Genomic DNA, 7,500 nt, shown 5'->3' with positions numbered 1-7,500 from the left:
AATTTCGATGCACTATCAAAAACTCGCAGGTTACATTTTGTATATCGTGCTTGTCTTCAAGATTTTCAAAGATCTACATATGAGATGAAATAGTAATACTAATTCTAAATTTAACTAACTATGGCAATTGTTGATACATATTGAAACATATTGTGGTGGACGATGTGATAACCACCGACTGGTGAACGCCAGAATGGGGTTCTTGTCCCGCTCAAACTCATTAGTATCTGTGGTCGCTGCAACCTCACCATCCTTGTGAGCTAAGGATGGGGGGGGGGGTTGTGGGAGCTTATAGGTCTATCTGCTGAGTCATCAGCAGCCATTGTCTGGCTCTCCTTGGTCCCTAGCTTGGGTGGAGAGTGGACTCAGGCGCTGATCATATGGCCAGTCTCTAGGCCATTATCCTGCTCGATAGGGAAATGTCCCTATCCCTTACATCTACATTCATGAGCGGCCTTTAAACCTTTCTACATAAAGATTGGTCATTATGAATCCCTGTTCCAACCAGCAATTACTGTTATACCTCGATGATGAAAATAAATTATAAAACGCAATTAAAGATCACCAGCATAACGTCATTCAATAAGTACTAATGGGTTTTGAATATTTAGTATTTGTAACTACTGGAAAATTGATAAAAATACTCGGCATCAATATAAATTTAATGACGCACATAAACCTACAGAGTATAGCCCAGGTCACTCGCCAAGAATTCAACCCCCGAGGCTCTGGCCTTGACCTACAACATTTAACAATTTCAGCTCTATGGAGAGTAAATTTCGTATGACCTCGATGTGGTTATTTTTCAGCACAATTTCCGAATATAAGGTTGGGGGTAAAGCAGTGGAGAGTGAGCAAAAGAAAGGAGAATAAAGTAAAAATAAATTGAAGAATTGCGAAGCAGAAAAACGAAGGATAAAAAGACCAAAAATAAACAAGAAGAATTAATAAAACAAAGAAAGGGGTAAGAAAACAAAGGAAATAATTAAAGGAGAGAAGAAAGAAACTGAATGTAAGGAGTAAGAAAACAAATGAAATAAAGGAAAGAAGAAAGAAACTGAATGTAAGGAGTAAAAAAACAAAAGAAATAATTAAAAGAGAGAAGAAAGAAACTGAATGTCTATGGAAAGACAGGAGAGAGGAAGAAAAGAGGAGTGAGTCTTGGGATGTCTTATCTGAGAATTTCAAAGTTGTCTCCGAGTTGGGTCATCAAAGTTTATATTGCTTCAAGCCAAGCCCTACCTGGCCAAGTTCTTTATCATTACGGCTAGGTTACATAATCAATTTTCAAGTGTTGCCAATAAAACAGTAAATTGTCAAAAGTAAAATGAAAAATAAATTGTAAATGGAAAACATGCTATTAATAACACTCTAAAAGCCTGTGGTTAAATTGCCATTTATTTCAACGAATTTTTATATAAAAAATACATTTGTGATATTATAAATTCCCTCCAACTAATCTTCTTTACATATTGTCGAACAAATATCAAAGTCTCCCCCGTATAAAATGCCATATTCATTAAATTTCCATTCAAAATATAATAATGCAACTTTTTTTCGAGCCATATTCTGAATAGTATTGTATTTCTCACAAAATGGAGTAGGTGAAATAAAAAAAAAAACATGAATTTTCAACATAATTACTAAAATAGTAAAATTAGCATAATATTAATAAAATATTGCTTTAATTAAAATCAGTGAGAAGGTAAAACATCTCTAAATTAAAAAAAAAAAAAAAAAAAAAAAAAAAAAAAAAAAAAAAGAAAAAAAAAAAAAAAAAAAATCAGAAACGTAATATCGTTACTCGAATTACACGTTAAAAATTCCTTTATATATTATAAATAATTTCAGATCCATTACTAAAAATCTAAAGCACCTTAAATGTAAAATACATTTACTAATTTTTCAACAAGTTTTGAAACACGCAGGATGGGAGAAAAACTCTACGGTAATAGAAACCCACATTTAACTAATATAAAGCTGCCGGTAATAAAAAAGTTATATTAGCAAAGTCTCTCTCTCTCTCTCTCTCCTCTCTCTCTCTCTCTCTCTATATATATATATATATATATATATATATATATATATATATATATATATATATATATATATATATATATATATATATATAAAATATATATATATATATATATATATATAATATATATATATATATATATATATATATATATATATATATATATATATATATATATATATATATATAGAATGTTCTTGTTTTGAGAGAGAGAGAGAGAGAGGAGAGAGAGAGAGAGAGAGAGAGAGAGAGAGAGAGAGAGAGAGAGAGAGAGAGAGAGAGAGAGATTCTCCCCTTCCCATTTCTCTCAAAAAGAAAAAGTGACGGTAGTTATGACTTAGCTAATTAAGCAGTATTGTAAAACGATATAAGAAATTGCAATACATTTTATAACTAATTTCATAATAATAAAATAAGTGAACAACATGGACTACTGGTAATGAACGTTTAGTCTCTGGGAAAAAAAATCCATATGACTAGACGACTGTTTCTAGTTTTTTAACGTCATATAAAAAAAAATTCTAAAACAAATTTAGCAAAAATAGAAATATAGAGAGAGCTTGATAATACTATATTTCAGGTTGAAGATATAAATTAAGCGTATTATTTAAAAGTATAGATTATACAAAAAAAAAAAAATTCTATATTTATTTTTTCAATGACCCAACCACACCGTCGTCAAGTCACTATTTTCTTATATTCCCATCAACTGAAAGTTTTTTTTTTTTCTATTCTAAAATCTCATAATCCCCTTTCTTTATGTCCTCAACAGCAATTATTTTTTTTTCCTAATATGAACATACACTTATCCTCTCCACTCGTGCGTTATTCAATTGTGGCCTCTACATTAAACTAATCTTCAAAATAACAACTTCATAATCCTACTGAAGGTTTCTCTTTACATCAAGGCAAGGATGTTGTTTCACAGTAAAGAAAAAAATGTAAGGTATGTTATGTATCATGAAGCAAAGCCACTCTAGAAATTCTCTCACAACGCAAGTCTATTAAAGGTAACATTTCCCATTTTAGTTACACGAATAATGATGTTGTAATGTGTACATGTTAAAAAAGGCAATATTCTTAAACATGAAAATAAGAAAATAATGTTGTAATACGCGAAAGCCGAGATAGGGGATTGTTGCAAGACATGAAAAACATTGGATTGCAATATTGCAACGCGTAAAATATTAAGAAAGGGAATGATGCAACACATGAAACCAATAAAATGTAATGTGCCATCAGAATGGTTTCAATATAAACCAGCAGAAGACAATGTGTAAACATAAACACAAGACTGAACTCCACAACGAAACTGAGCGAAATAAGAAATTACATAGTAAGCAAACCAGTGAAGACATTTCAATATGAAAAATCTTAAGGTATTATCTGAAATAAAATTTGCAAAGCAGAATATCTCAACATAAACGCTTAAAATGGAACATTCAAACTTATAGGAGATATCTGAAATCAAATTAGCAGGACAGAATATCTCATCATAAACGCATAAAATGGAATATCTAAACTTAAAGGAAATATCTGAAATCAAATTTGCAAAGCAGAATATCTCAACATAAACGCAGAAAAATGGAATATTCAAACTTGAAGGGAATATCTGAAATGAAATTTGCAAGCAGAGTATCTCAACGCATAAAATTGAATATTTAAACTTGAAGGAATATTTGAAATCAAATTTGCAAAGCAGAGTATCTCAAAATGAACGCATCAAATGGAATATTCAAACTTGAAGGGAATATCTGAAATCAAATTTGCAAAGCAGAGTATCTTAAAATGGACGCATCAAATGGAATATTCAAAATTGAAGGGAATATCTGAAATCAAATTTGCAAAGCAGAGTATCTCAAAATGAACGCATCAAATGGAATATTCAAACTTGAAGGGAATATCTGAAATCAAATTTGCAAAGCAGAGTATCTCAAAATGAACGCATCAAATGGAATATTCAAACTTGAAGGGCATATCTGAAATCCAATTTGCAAAGCAGAGTATCTCAAAATGAACGCATCAAATGGAATATTCAAACTTGAAGGGCATATCTGAAATCCAATTTGCAAGCAGAGTATCTCAAAATGAACGCATCAAATGGAATATTCAAACTTGAAGGGCATATCTGAAATCCAATTTGCAAAGCAGAGTATCTCAAAATGAACGCATCAAATGGAATATTCAAACTTGAAGGGCATATCTGAAATCCAATTTGCAAAGCAGAGTATCTCAAAATGAACAAACAAAATGGAATATTCAAACTTATAGGAAATATCTGAAATCAAATTTGCAGGAAAGAATATCTCAACATATACGCATAAAACGGAATATTCAAACTTATAGGAAATATCTGAAATAAAATTTGCATATCAGAATATCTCGATATAAACGCATGAAAAAGGAATATTTAAACCACACAAAGAAATGATTTTAGCACAAGAGCGCACATACTGTGTGGTTATAAAGCGGGCGCTGAAAGCTTTCCACCTGCTCCCTCGTCAGCTTTAGAATTTATGAACGAGGGTACCATAAGCGCTTACCCACCAACATGTTGTGGGGTGTTTTGTTGCGGTCAATCGGCGCACAGCCATCGGCTCTCTGCTCTGGTGGTGCAGTTCCAATTAACACGTTCCGTCACTTTCAATGCCTAATGACCGCGTGGCAAACACGGCGTGTTGAATTAATATGCTCGTTTACAAAAATTCCTTTTCATAGTCTTCAATAGAATAAACTGTTTGATAGTTTAAAAAAATTCCTTCTAATAGTCTTTAATAGCATAAAATGTTTAATAGTTTACAAATATTCCTTTTAGTAGTCTTTAATAGCATAAACTGTGTTTGATAGTTTACAAAAATTTCTTTCAATAGTCTATTATAGCATAAACTGTTTGATACTTTACAAAAATTCATTTTAATATAATCTGTTTAATAGTTCACAAAAATTCATTTTAATAGCCTTCAATAGCATAAAATCTGTTTAATAGTTTACAAAACAATTTCTTTTAATAGTCTTTAAAAGCAAGGAATCTGTTTAATAGTTAAAAAAGATTTATTTCAATAGTCTTTAAAGGCATAAAATCCGTTCAATAGTTTACAAAACAATTCTTTCTAATAAACATGGAATCTGTTTAATAGTTTATAAAGATTCCTTTCAATAACCTTTATAGCATAAAATGTTTATAAGTTTACAAAAATTCCTTTAGATATTGTCTTTAATAGCATAAAATCTGTTTAGGAGTTGAAACATATTATTTTCAAGCCTTTAACAAGAGTGTTAATGTTTTACCTAAAGCAATTTAAGAAATTCAATATCTTGTTAACACATTTAAACAAAAGAATTTCTATATTCTTCAAAGAGCGAGTTAACATCATTATTTCATTTCCATTGCTTTTACTAATCTTTGATAAAAATCATGATTCATTGAGCATTACGAAACCTTCTGTAAAATCCTTTAAGCAATTAGAAATCTTCCTCTAAAAGGAAATAGCAACGACCTATAGCAGAAACGCTTATAGAAAGAATTAAATATCCACAACTTCTACGAAATGTGCAAAATTTAAAACAAAAGGTAAAAATAATCATATAAAATGTATACCACAAAAAGAAAACATACAATAAATGTGCATACTATTGCCACAAACTTCCCAAGGTCCCTCTGAAATATCAGAGACACAGAACAGCCCAGTGGCATCGAGGATAAACTATATAGCTCAAGAGGCCCTATTGACAGTCCTGCATTAATTACATTATAAGTTTGAACTCCCATTCACAAAGTTACTGGCAGTGCAAGTATCGAAGTGCTAATAATGTGCGTGATCAATACCACTAAAAACAAAATATCCACCACTAGAAAAGAATCAATACTATAAGAACGTCAGGGAGGAATACTGATAAACGTAATACAGTATGCGAATAACAATAAAAAAAAATCGTTAAGGGCAAAGTGGTGGCCGATGCAGTAACGTCCCTGATTGGTGAACGCCGGACTGGGCTTCGAGTTCTGCTCAAACTCCTTAGTTTCTTTGGTCGCTGCAATCTCACCATCCTTGTTAGCTAAGGATGGGTTTTTTGGGGGGGAGTCTATAGGTCTATCTGCTGAGTCACCAGCAGCCATTACCTGGCCAGCCTTGGTCATAGCTTGGGTGGAGAGGGGGTTTGGGTGTTGATCATATGTATATATAATCAGTCTCTAGGGCATTGTTCTTCTTAATAGGGCAATCTACTGTCCCTTGGACTCTGCCATTCATGAGTGGCCTTAAAACCTTTACTGCTAAGTCTCGAAAGCAGGTTTCATCATATTCGTGGAAAAAAAACAATATAAATTTTCATCATGAAAAAAAAAGTCATTTAAATTAAATTACCGAAATTAGAATACGTGCTATTATGGTAAGGTTATAAGTGTGCATAATTTATCATATTTATAAATATCTTGCATTTGCCAAAAAGATACAATAACATGCACAAATGCATATTTTCTTGAAATTCATAATTCTATCAATTCATCATGATGTATCATTTATTGATAGACCGGATAACAAGGAAACCATCAATAATTTCCTTGTACTGGCAGAACAAAATAAATGTCACCTCGCCTATTAGAAAAATATATGTGCGCAAGTGGTGGATATAAACCAATAAAGAATAAATTCTTAATTTAAGTTCCCGTGCGAAAACATTTACTTAATTATAGAATGCTTTATTCAGTAATTCCTTGTTAAGTGAATAAGAGAAGTACGCAGACTTGAAGAAGAAAAAAGAATCGCTAAAACGTTAAACTTGAAATAAGATATGAGAAGAAATTTTCTTCTCAAAATACGGTGACAAATATCAAAATAATCAAAGATATGAATTAAAGTAATAGATGGTCACAGAAGTCTTAAATTCTTCATTACACAATTTGACAAAAAGTAGTGTGGGTAAATCTACATCATATATGTAACAATAAACGTAAGTGAACATATGTATAAAATTCATGCGATTAAACAATAAAGAATAATATAAATATGCATACTTAATTCTTTCTAAAGAAAAAATAAAAAATGACTGTACCCCTTCTAGGGTAGAACATTGTTTCAAAGTCATACAAGGTGAATTATGGGCATTCTTTATGTAGACAATTCCAGAGAGAGAGAGAGAGAGAGAGAGGAGAGAGAGAGAGAGAGAGAGAGAGAGAGAGAGAGAGAGAGAGAGAGAGAGAGAGAAGATTACTGAAGTAATGCAAAGGGAGCCTCTACAGCAAACCATTGTTTCAAAATCATACACGGTGAATCATAGGAAATTTTTATGTAGACAATTCCCGAGAGAGAGAGTCAAAGTCAAAAGTCAAAAACCTTTATTCCAGAGAGAGAGAGAGAGGAGAGAGAGAGAGAGAGAGAGAGAGAGAGAGAGAGAGAGAGAGAGAGAGAGAGAGAGAGCCACCAAGTCCATTAATCTCAAACTCAAACGCCATTAAGATTTTA

General features: G+C 31.8%; 1 long non-coding RNA gene across 2 annotated transcripts in view; it reads right to left on the bottom strand.

Annotated features, from left to right (window-relative positions):
- Positions 1-7,500, bottom strand: part of LOC137657892 (uncharacterized) — a 136,025-nt gene that overhangs the window by 21,411 nt on the left and 107,114 nt on the right. The gene's annotated exons all lie outside the window — the stretch shown is intronic.

Source organism: Palaemon carinicauda, chromosome 18, assembly GCF_036898095.1.
Source record: "Palaemon carinicauda isolate YSFRI2023 chromosome 18, ASM3689809v2, whole genome shotgun sequence".
Classification (NCBI taxonomy): Eukaryota; Metazoa; Arthropoda; class Malacostraca; order Decapoda; family Palaemonidae; genus Palaemon; species Palaemon carinicauda.
The sequence above is the reverse complement of the archived record's forward strand: the minus strand, read 5'-3'. Positions and strand labels throughout refer to the sequence as shown.